The sequence below is a fragment of the Phascolarctos cinereus genome, unplaced genomic scaffold, assembly GCF_003287225.1.
Source record: "Phascolarctos cinereus isolate Bilbo 61053 unplaced genomic scaffold, phaCin_HiC Scaffold_8;HRSCAF=390, whole genome shotgun sequence".
In the NCBI taxonomy this organism is placed as follows: domain Eukaryota; kingdom Metazoa; phylum Chordata; class Mammalia; order Diprotodontia; family Phascolarctidae; genus Phascolarctos; species Phascolarctos cinereus.
Genome location: NW_027556291.1, coordinates 68,292,655 through 68,305,026, shown reverse-complemented (window position 1 = coordinate 68,305,026; position 12,372 = coordinate 68,292,655). Strand labels below are relative to the sequence as shown.

Below are 12,372 nucleotides of genomic sequence, written 5' to 3'. Positions count from 1 at the left end.
CATGGCCAGGGTCACACAGCTAGTATGTGTGTAAGGCCAGGTTTGAACTCAGGAAAAGGAGCCTTCCTGACTGCAGGCCCAGCACTCTGTCCCTTGTGTAATCTAGTTACCCTAAGAAATGAACAGACAACATTATATTGATGGGGTGCTTGGGTGTTTGTATTTGGACCCCACTTTTAAGTTCACATTTCCCCCTGACCTCAGAAACATGATCCCTGACAGTTTCCTTCCAGCCCAAAGACCCTGTCTCAGGCAGTTAGTGGGGCCCAGTGAAGCAAACTGTCTCCCTGTTACAAGAACAAGCTGACCTCTGTAGAATTTCCCTTGTATGACCAGGACTATCTCATAGCAGCAGAACCATCCAGCACTGATGCCCACAGTTACTGTATACAATCCGGAGGTCAAGCTGTAAACCTCAGCTCCTCAATCTGTCTGGTTATAGACATAAGAGACCAAAAACATGGCCCTTAGAAAACCCCCCTACCCTCAGTTTCCAGTAGTGAATGACATAGTTGTATGTTATCACCTAATTATCATACCTGCCACATAATTCACTACTTTTTCTATATAAGCTTTAGCATCCTTCCTCTTAGTTTGCAGGTTCCTTAAGAAGCTCTGCCTGCTGTAGAGCCTAAAAATAAATATTAGCCACCTTGACCTAAAGAATGCCTGAGCCTTTGAATTCATTCCAGATGTCCTTGTCCTATACTCTGGTCCTTTAGGGGTCTAAATCTCTCAGACCTCAACAATATCACTTAAAACTTACCACATTTTGGCTATGAACACTTACTCCTCTGTCTCACTTTCTACTTTTGTGGGTCACAGACTGTATGTAGAGAAATATGTGTGTATTTATGTATTTGAATGTATAGAGAGAATATGAGTACTCACATGAGTATATTCACAATATTCATAGGAACGAGTTGTCATATATTCTCTATATATTCATAGATTCTCTCTATCTTGATATATGTGAATACATGCATACCAAAGTAGAATTAGTGAAAGATGGGGCAGGGTGGCCCCATGGGGACTTCTTGACTCACTAAGGAGGACATCTATGTTACTTTCCGGTCACCCTTGCCTAGATTCAGTTCTGCTTGGCTTTTGGCTCTCTGTCTACATCTGTGGGCTGGGAATAGCTATCTGAGGAGCAAGAGACTCCTGGGAGATGAGAAATGTACCCAATGGTCACCTGTGACTCAGGGACCTGAGCAGGTGCCAAAAGAGGCCACCAAAATAATATGACAGACCTTGGACCCTCCACAAAAGCAAGAGAAATGATCATCAGTTGGACGGTAATGAACCTTTGCCTTCCACCTCCATGGGCTCTGAGGGTGACCTGACCTATGTGGGGTGGGGCATTATATAAAAATGAACCCAAACTCCCTTGGCTTTCAGCCAGCCTGGGGAATACACTTAGCAGAATGATGCTGAGCCAATCCCATGGCTTCCCTGAATGAGTTTCTTTTATTTGTGAAATAATGGGAATAACCCCCACCTGCTTTATTCAGAGTCCTAATTGAACATTTTCTAGGGGATTGCAGTAGTTAGACTAGGCAAGGTCCCTGTTTCCTGCCCTCAAAGAACTCACTGTCTTTGCTAAGTGTATACCCCCAGGCTGGCTCAAAGCCAAGGGGCTTGGGTTCCTTTTTATTTAACCTCACAGTTATAACTGAAAACTCTCCAAACACCAGCTCTGTGGGGTATCTGCCGACTGAATTCTGGTGAAAGCCTTTCCACAGACATTGGGCAGATGGAGCTTGGCTGTCAGAGGAGGGAGAGACCAAGCTACCCTGGCAGGCAGGAGAGATCTATGTTCAAGGTCTGGGTCTGCCCTTACTGGCTGTGTGACCTTGGCCATGGCCCTGCCCTCCTCTTGAGTTCAGACATACTTTGTTTTCAAAGGAGGAGGTTGGACCAGATGAACTCTGAGGTCTCTTGTAGCCCTCCATCCTACCCAAACCTACAAGCCCATTCGGACACAACCCCCCTCATGTCTTCCCCACCCAACCACCTGCTCTGCTGAGAATACCCTGTTCATTTAATGTTTTTCTTTGGGGTAGCCCCCAACCACTAAGTTCTACATTCCTCTAACTCTAAAGGACAAATGAGAACTAGAAATAGCCTCACCCCACATTGGTCAGGTCACCCTCAGAGCCCATGAAGGTAGAAGGCAAAGATTCCTTAGTGCCCAACTGAAGCTTATTTCTCTCATTTTTGTGGAAGACTGGTGGGTCTAGGATATTACTTTGGTGGCCTCTTTTGGCAGCTGCTCAGGCCCCTGAGCCTCAGGTGACCATTGGGTACATTTCTCATCCCCCAGCAGTCTCTTGTTCCTGAGATCCCCACCCTCAGCCCACAGGTGTACACAGAGAGCCAAAAGCCAAGAAGACCTGAATCTGGGCAGGGTGGACCCCAGTGAGTGCTGAGGGCAAGTAACATGGATGTCCTCTTTAGTGAGTGAGGAGGTCCCCACAAGGCAACCCTGCCCACCCTCCACTAATTCTACTTTAATAGGTATATATTCACATATATCAAGACAGAGAGAATATATGAATATACAGAGAATATATGACAATATATAAACATTGTGAATATACTCATATGTGAGTAATCATATTCTCTCTATACATTTAAATACATAAATATTCACATATTTCTCTACATACAGTCTGTGACCACAATAGTAGAAATAAAAATAGAGGAGTAAGTGTTCATGACCAAAATGTATCAAGTTTTAAGTGACATTGTTGAAGTCTGAGAGGTTTAGAACCCTCAAGGACCAGAATACAGGACAGGGGCGTCTGGAATGAAGTTACAGACTCAAGCATTCTTTGAGTCAAGGTGGCAAAGATTCATTGTTATGCTTTCTTTTGTCAAGATGGGTGTTTTATTTCAACAAACATCTTTGGTTTTGTTTTTAAAAAATCCAGAATTCAACCAGTCATTTCACCCTGTTTGGGAGCCAAGTTCCCAATCTAAAATTCAACAGTTGCTTCTGGAAAAGTCACTCTGGAGTCTTTGTTGGCCCCAAGAGATAGGGAAGCTGCATTTTCTAAGTTTCATTAAGAAAATGAAATCCAATGTGTTCCTTCTCAAGGAGGTGATGGCTGGGACCTAGGGAAAAAGGTCCTGCACTTGGAGCTGCTGGGGCTCCCAAGGCTGTTAGCTGGGAAGGGCAAGGCCAGGCCACCTGGTACTGGGTAAAGGGGAAGAGGGCATCCTTGAGGAAGTCAGCTCCAGAAGCCTAGGATCCATATTTACCTTGGGTCTGCCAAGACTGAGCTTCTTCTCTGACCAAGTATTCTTCAGCTCCAACTCTCGCTCCTTAGCCTGGTGAATCAAATATGGGATTTGGTGTTTTGCCTCTGCTGGCCTGTTGGCTGTTCACCTTTCTTCTTGCTGAATGACTTCATGGTTTTTTCTTCTGTCAAGGACTGGGTCATCCATTGCTGGGCCCCACTGAGCTGGTCACCCCCTTTGATCTCCACAAAGTTAATCTTCTCCCTTCCCTGGTTCCTCTTGCCCTGAAGTCTCATGCAGGCTTCATCATCAATGAAAGAGGAGTCTGGGGTAATCTCCAGTGGGGGAAGCTCAGCCTGGATCAGACTCATGGTAGTAGCCACTACTGTAATAATCCTGATAGTAAATGCCAGTGGCATTAGCGTCACCATATGTAGAGAACTGGTTGTAGGGCTGACTGCTGTAGTCCTGCCCAGGCTTGGGCACCCAGGGAGTCCCACTTGAGCCAGCCACCATCCTGAATTCAAGGGGAGCATTGGCTGCTGAAAGGGGGGATCTGGCTCTGTGCCTGGGAGGGGAGGGCTCTTCAGAAGCAGCAGGGACAGGGTAAGGGTATGGCTCAGCTCCAGGAGGCTCAGCCTTGTCTGGAAGGGGGAAGAAGTTCTCAGGGGCTGCTTCCTCGTGACTGTCATCTTCCTCTTGTGTGATCTGATTTGTCACCTGTAGGGCAGCACTCTTGGTAGCTGCTTTGATGGCTGAGGGTGATGGGGTGGTAGTGGTGGCACCCACAACAGGGGAAGAGGAGGAAGCAGAAGCAGATTGGGCTTGGGGGCTGGTTTGGGGAGCTGGGTGTGTCCAGAGCCATCAGTGGGTTTTCAGGAGAAAGTACAGGGCAGGAGCAATGGTTAATCTCTTTTGTGGTCAGGTTTTTGGATTGGGGAAGCAAAGCTGATAAAGCTGTCCCTTCACCAGATCCCTGAAGAACAGTTTTCTTCTTTGTAGGTTCATCTTTCTCTGAATCTGGATCTCCCTGGGGCAGCTCAGGCCGCCATCCGCACTGGCTCCATAGTCTTCTTCTTTGGCTTGGGGAATCCTAGAGGGGCCAGGCACCACCAATCGGAGTGAGCAGGCCGAGCCCTAGAGCTCACGGCCGGAGCAGCCCCAGCCCCAGCCCCAGGATTGGCCAGACTGAGGCCTGGGGTGCAGAGAAGCCACCCAGGCCGATGTGCAGTGGGTGCGGGGGCTGCATCTGGGGGTGTCCGGTCCTGGTGGCAGGGACATCAGCTGGTGGGGTGGGGGCAGTAGGGCAGGACCCTTGGGCAGGGAGAGGGAGGCAAAGAGGCCCCAGACTGGGTCCAGTGACCTCCTCCTCCTCCTCAGGCTCTGTCTGGTCCAGCTCGCTCTCTTTGCTGCTGGCCCAGGGGACTAGAGACTTGCCGCTGTCCCCCACCTGCAGGCTCCCTTGCCAGAAGGAGTGGCCTAATCAAGGCACGGGTCCCACAGAGGCCTAGCTGGCCCCACCATGAGCAGGGCAGGACAGGAGGCAGGAAGAGCAGCCTGCTCCGCTCCCCAAGGCCTTGCCTCCATGGGAGCCCAGGACCATGGTTCAGTCTCCACCTGACCAAGGCCTCCCTTCGAGCTTGGGCTGCGGGCCCTGGCAGCTCCACACAGGTAATGGCCCTGGGCAGACCTTCTTAAGGAGCCTGCAACCTGGCAGGAAGGATGCTAAAGCTTATAGAGGGAAAGCAGTGAATTATGTGGCAGGTATGCTAATTAGGTGATAACATACAACTATGTCATTCACTACTGGAAACCAAGGGTAGGGGTCTTCCTAAGGGGCATGTTTTTGGTGTGTTTTGTCTGCACCAAGATAGCTTGAGGAGCTGGTGTCTACAGCTTGACCTCCGGGTTGTACAGGGTTAACTGTGGGCATCAGTGCTTCATGGTTCTGCTGCTACAAGACAGTCCTGGTCATACAAGGGAAATTCTACAGAGGTCAGCTTGTTCTTGTAACAGGGAGACACAGTTTGCCTCACTGGGCCCTCTCATTGCTGCCAGAGATAGGGCCCTTGGGCTGGAGGGAAACTGTCAGGGATAGTGTTTCTGATGACAGGGAGAAATATGATCTTAGATGTGGGGTCACAGTACAAGCACCCAAGCACCCCATCAATATAATGTTGTCTGTTCATTTCTTAAGGTAGCTAGGTTACACAGGGGACAGTGCTGGTTCTGGAGTCAGGAAGGCTCTTCTTCCTGAGTTCATATCTGGCCTTAGACACTTACTAGCTGTGTGACCCTGGCCAAGTCACTTCATCCTCTGTTTCCTCATCTGCCAAATGAGCTGGAGAAGGAACTGGCAAACCACTCTACTGTCTTAGCCAATAATCTTTAAATGGGGTCAGAAAGAGTCAGGCCAGATTGAAACACAACAACAAAAAAAGAAAACTATTTTTTATCCCTTTTTTGTTAATTTTGTTCAGTCATGTCTGTCCCTTCATGACCCTTCTAGGGGTTTTCTTGGCCAAGATAATGGCCTGGTTTGCCATTTCTCTCTCTAGGTCATTTGACATAGGAGGAAATGAAGGATGTATTTGATTACTCTTCAAAGAAAAGAGGGCCCGTGTCATCTCTGTCCTCCACAGCCACAAATAGCAGAAACAGGTGTTCTTGGATTATCTAGCAGGGGTGGGGAACCTGCAGCCTCCAGACCACATGTGGCCCTCTAGGTCCTCAAGTGTGGCCCTTCAACTGAATCCAAACTGCAGAGAACCAAAGTTTGGATTCAGTCAAAGGGCCACACTTGAGGACCTAGAGGGCCACAGGTGACCTGGAAGCCTCAGGTTGACTACCTCTGAGTCCTAGTGGTTGGAGTTTTGGTCTGCAAATTATTTTCACCTGATTGTTTCAACCTCAATTTTTGTGTCAAACTTATGCTTCCATAACCATCTGAACAAGGTTATGCCATCCACTCTGAAGGTATGTGGGCCTTAATGTTGATTTGGTAGGTACATTCAAAGAAGGCTTGACAAAGTTTGTCATGAACGTAATAATAGATAATAGCTACTATTTCTAAAGTGTTTTGAGGTTTGCAAAACACTTTACAAACATGATCTCATCTGATCCTCACAGCAAAACCAGGAGGTAGGTCCTCTTCTCCAGATTTTACAGTTGAGGAAACTGAGGCAGGCAGAAGTTAAATGACTTGCCCATGATGTCACAGAGCTGTTCCGTGTGTGAGACTGGATTTGAACCTGGGTTTTCTGACTTCAGGCTCAGTGCTCTATCAACTGTGCTACCTAGCTCCCTAATGGTTTCAGAGTATAAGAGAATATTACTGGATTATAAGAAAAGACAAAGATGAAGATTTCAGAGAAATACAGAGTAAAGTAAGCAAAACCAATAAAAGACTGTGAGCCTGACTGCAAAAAACTATTTTTGGAAAAGAAAATGCTTTATGAAATGATTGTATAAGGAGTGTGTGTGTGTATGTGTATGTGTGTGTGTGTGTGTGTGAGACAGAGAGAGAGAGAGACAGAGGAAGTGAAAGAGGGAGTGAAGGAGAAAGACACACAGAAAGAAAGAATGTGCGTCCTTTCTTCAATGCACAACTTCTTTTTAATCATTAATCGTAATGTGGAATGGGTCAGGTTGGAAGGGTTTTTTTCTGGGACACATCTTTGTCTCTTGTACTTTCCTTAGATTGGCATTAACTTCTGGATTTGCTCAAATAAATTAAGCGATAAATGGTCCAGTCCAGCCACTCAGCCTGGTAGTAAAGTGTGTATCCCTCTTTTGGTGAAGTTGCTCTCTCATATTTTGGTCCTCATTTTGAAAAAAAGGGGATTTTACTCCTGCTGCTAGCCTCTTCAGCCTCTCCTGGGCTATCACCTCCAAGCCCCAGGAAAATGTTCAAGGAGGTTTCTGGGTGAAGCAGCTAGGGGTCATCGCCCTTTCTTCAGAATTGGACAAAACATTCAGGGAAGTCATGGATTTTACTAAGGCTCACTCTGCTCACTGTGGAGCCCAGGCCGGCCCAAAGCTGCGTACGCATAGGCTCAGTTTCACTTCCTTTAAGCCCACATTCATAACTGAAGCCTCCCCAGAACCCCTAGTTCTTTGGGGAATCTGCCCATAGGATTCTGCAGAGTGTCTTCTACGGACCTGCAGTCCATGAAGCTTGGCTGGCAGAGAAGGAAGATGTGGAGGCTAGGCTCAAGGTCTGTGTCTGGCCTTTGCTGTTTGTGTGACCTTGGACATGTCCCTACCCTTCTCTTAACTTCAGTTATGTTTTCTCTAAATTAGGAGGTTGGATCAGATGAGCTCTGGGGTCTCTTTTAGTCCTAAACCCTATCCACACCCCTACGTGCATTCAGACTCTATCCCCACATCCACACCCATCCCCCAATGTTAACCAACTTTCCCTCACTCCCCACCTGAGAAGACCATGCTAGTCTAATGCTTTCCTTTGGGGCAGCTCTTCATTATTAAGCTCTGCCCTTATTCTAAGCCTAAAGATTGGAATAAATCCAGTAGTTCTTCCTGGACCTGCCTCCTGAACCAGAGGGGCCCCCCCTCCCCTTTACCTCACAGGGACTGTCACATCTCAGAGCCCCTGGGGACGAGAAAAAGTCCCAAAAGGGACCATTTGGGGACTAGTTCCCTACGATGGGCAGGAGTCCTGGGGTCTGGGGCTTATGTTTTCTGGCCACTTTTCTCCCATGCACAGTAGAAAGAACCTCAGGTGGACTTTGGGTGGGTCCAATGCCCTTTCTGCCCTCTCAGATCGCCACTCTGAGGCATCCTGGTCCTCAGGTTACAGCCAATGGGAGCTGAGTCTAGGCCGGTGATGTCAGCGCGCACTTTGGTGAGGCAGGCGTTCTCCTCCAGCCAATTCCATTGCTCCCTCCACTAGCTTGCATCAGGCATCCCTCTCACCTGTTTCCATGGAGACAGCATCCTTCCCAGGCACACGCTATTGTTCTCATCTTCTGCTCTCCCTCATAGCCCTCTCCAGCTCTTTTCCCCTCCCCCACCCCAACACCTCCAGCTCATTTCCCCTTCTTCCAAACACCTTCTCTTGTTTGTTTCACCTCCCCGCCCCCCCAACCGCTACAAGTGTCTTGAGCTGCCAGCGGGATTACCTGACTTTTATCATTCGGGGAGAGGGAAGGGAGGGAGAGCACTCCAGGGACCAGGACCCTGTCCAGCGACCCCCTGCTTGTCCATTCATACGGCCCTCTGCCCCACCCTCTTCTAAACCAGCTGGCTTTGTGTGTTCTTGTCCCCGAGGGCTCAAATAATTCCTCTGTATTTCATTATGATCCATTCTCTCTATATATTACTCTTTATGATTACTGAATGACTCTCTTTATAAAGGTATATATGAGATTTTATATATATATATGACGAAATATTCCTACATAGAGGAAAGAGCCCATATATCTCATTTATATATATTCTAGACATTCATCTGTGACTATTTATATATATGATTACAAAGTCTCTCTCTTATAAATAAGTAATAATTTGTAATCTTGTAAAAAGTAAAAATAATTCATATTTGTGTAAATGAATAGTTAGAGCATGTATGATAACTCATACATATGAAGACACAGGATGTATACATATATGTATAAATACATATATGTGTATACTCAGGTTCTTTCTCTTCATTATTATATAGTAATTGATACTTTCTATAAATTCATTTATATGATTTAGAAATAATGTCTCCCACATAAACATTAGCAATCATCCTCTCTATTCCTACTGTATGAATATTCACATATTCATTCTCTATTCATCTATAAGTACCATTTTCTCCCCTTTCATATGTGTGTATATACCCTCACATTCTCCTCCATTCCACCTATATACCTGAAAGTATTCTACTGTTTCTCTCCCTGTGACAGAATTTATGAAGACTCCTGTCCATGAACACAGAGAGTATATCAGTACCCATATATAGGAAGAGAAAGAGAATAAGGGTACTGATTCATACAAAAATATGAATGGAATGAGTATTCATAAATGAAATACTCATATAGGAATACAGAAAGAATGAAAAGTGCTCATATATGTAAAGATACAGAGATAATGCATGAAAAATCATAAATATGAGTCAAAATGAACAGATGCTATATTTATATGCATTGAATACATAATTGGTCATATATATGTGTGTGACCATAGAAAAAATATGGGGGATACCACATATATTGATTAGTATAAAAAGTACATATTAGGACTAAAATATGTACAGCAAGGGAATATGGAAAAGTATTCATAAATATTCATACAGGAAGAAAACATATAAAAAATCAGATGTATGGATACAGTGACAGACGAGCTGAGTCCTCATACTTATCAAGATACACATGGAAGACAGGAATGCTCATCTGTGAGGAGATATGTCCAGATCTTCCACCATCTTTGTCCATGAGATTTCCCTTAGCAGTTAAGGTTCTCAGCCTGCTTTGCCCTTGTCTGTCAGAACTCTCCACTTCTCAAGTCAATCAGATGTTAGTGAAGTCCCTCTGGAGATTCCCTTGTATATCTTCACCAAGATTATTAATTGATATCTATTAAAATTGCTTACTGGGGGCAGCTAGATAGAGAACTGTCCCTGGAGCCAGGAGGACCTGAGCTCAAATGCAGCCTCAGACATTTACTAGCTGTGTGACCTTGGACAAGTCACAAAACCCCAATTGCCTCACCAAAAAAAAATTATTTATGTAATGATACTACTGGAGGTGCATAAGTGTGAGTATATATAACTGTAGGAGTGTGTGTGGTTCTGTGTGTGTGTGTGTGTGTGTTTCTGTTCCAACTTGTATTCCTCCTCAGGTTCAATCATTGCTATTGTAGCATGGTTCATGGAGGCCATATTTTTCTGTATTATACATTCCTTTAGATTTCTAGTAACTGAAATATTTGCTCCAATCAGTTTGGGCCTGTTGAGCAAGTGTTTATATCTCGCCTGGTAATTTTTGCTCTCCTTTAATTCTGGCCCCATTTTGACAAACAATTGTGTTTGGCTCCTGCTTCTGGCCTCTTCAGGCTGTTTGCAGGAGGGGACAGTCTTAGTGATGGCTGTCCATGAGGCTGATCTGTGCAGGTTGGGAGAGATGCCCTCTTTTCCTGGTAGGCAGAACCCCACTGACCTGCCCAGGGAGGGAAAGGGAAGGGCGCATGAGCTCTGGTCAAAGGCTTCCTTTCCCACCCTGATTCCCAGAGCCCCCCTTCTGCAGCCCAAACAGGTCCTTTTGCACAACTAAAAATCCCCCCACTCTGCTCTGTTGATAATCTGCACCTTCCTTCCCCTCAATGAAAGCCCAAGTGCTACCCAGCTCACCTCCACCAAGCAGTTCTTGACCTCTGCCTCTCCAGGGCTTGCCTCCTCTGGACAAGGCTTTGTCACCACTTCCACATTGGGCATGTCCAAGACACACCATTTCTCTCACTAGAGTGGGAGTTCTCTGAAGGCAGGAAAGAGGGACCTTGCCTAGGCTAACACATCTAAGCCCCAGGAAAATGTTCAATTAGGGCTCTGGTGAAGCAGGTGGGGGTCATCACCCTTATTTCACAAGTTGAAGAAACAGATTCAGGGAAAGCATGGAATTGACTCATCCTTGCTCTGCTAAGTGAATATCCCATGCTGGGCCAAGCTGAGGGGGCTGGGGTTGCTTTTTACTTAATCCCACATTTATAACTGAAGACTTCCCAAACCCCAGCTCTATGGGGAACCTGCCCATTGGATTCTGGGAAGAGCCTTTCCAGAGACATTGGGCAGATGGAGCTTGGCTGTCACAGGAGGGAGAGGCCAAGATGGAAGCCAGCTAGCCAGGCAGGGAGGAGAGATCTGAGTTCAAGGCCTGGGTCTGCTCCTCACTGGCTGTATTACCTTGGCTATGTCCCTGCCCTCCTCTTGACCTCAGACACACTTTTTTTCAAAGTAGGAGGTTGAATCAGATGAGCTCTGAGGTCTCTTTTTTCCCTCCATCCTACCCAAACCTAAAGCCCATTTAGACCCCACCCCCACATGCCTTCCCCACCCAACCACCATTTCTGGCTGAGAAGACCCTGCTCCGGTAATGCTTTTCTTTGGGGTAGCCCTGAAACACCAAATTCTACGTTCCTCTAACTCTAAAGGCCAAATGAGGACTAGAAGTAGCCCCACCCCACACTGGTCATGTCACCCTCAGAACCCATGGAGGTGGAAGGCAAATGTTCCTTAGCGTCCAACTGACGACCATTTCTCTCCCTTTTGTGGAGGGTCCAGGTGTCTGAAATATTACTTTGGTGGCCTCTTTTGGCAGCTGCTCTGGCCCCTGAGCCTCAGGTGACCATTGGGTACATTTCTCCTCCCCCAGGAGTCTCTTCCTCCTCAGATAGCTACTCCCAGCCCAAAAGTGTAGACAGGGAGCCAAGAGACAAGCAGAACTGAATCTGGGCAAGGTGGACCCCCCACTGAGAGCTGAAGGGAAGTAACATGGATGTCCTCTGTAGTAAGTCAGGAGGCCCCCACATGGCAACCCTGCTCCACCCTCCACTAATTCTACATTATTATGTATCTATTCACATATATCAAGATGGAAAGAATATACAAATATGCAGAGAATATATGATAACTCATTCCTATGAATATGGTGACTATAATCATATGTCAGTACTCATATTCCCTCTATACATTCAAATACATAAATACTCATATTTCTATACATAGTCTCTTTCCTGAAGGCATAAATTCATACTTATGTATATAAATATAGACAGAATAGGAGACAACTCATACATATGAAGACAGAGAACATATTCATACATATAAAGACTCAGATTCTTTCTCTTCATTCCAGTAGAGAGTAAATAATTTATTTTTTCTAGAAATTCATTTATATCACTTATACAATCTATATTCCAATAATTCCAATAATTCCAAAAATTCTCATTCCTATGAAAAGGGTACTCACACATTTATTCTCTGTTCATGTATATGAATGCCCATTTTTCCATTTTCATATATATGTGCATATATATGTGTGTATATATCCTAACTTCCATCCCCTCTCACCCACCACCCCCAGCAATCATTGCCAACAACTTGCAGTAAGTCCCACTGGAGTGTGT

At 45.9% G+C, this 12,372-nt stretch overlaps 1 pseudogene; it reads right to left on the bottom strand.

Moving 5' to 3' along the window:
* Positions 1-3,250: 3,250 nt before the first annotated feature.
* Positions 3,251-4,849, bottom strand: LOC110203160 (proline-rich protein PRCC pseudogene; annotated as a pseudogene).
* Between the last annotated feature and the right edge of the window lie 7,523 nt (positions 4,850-12,372).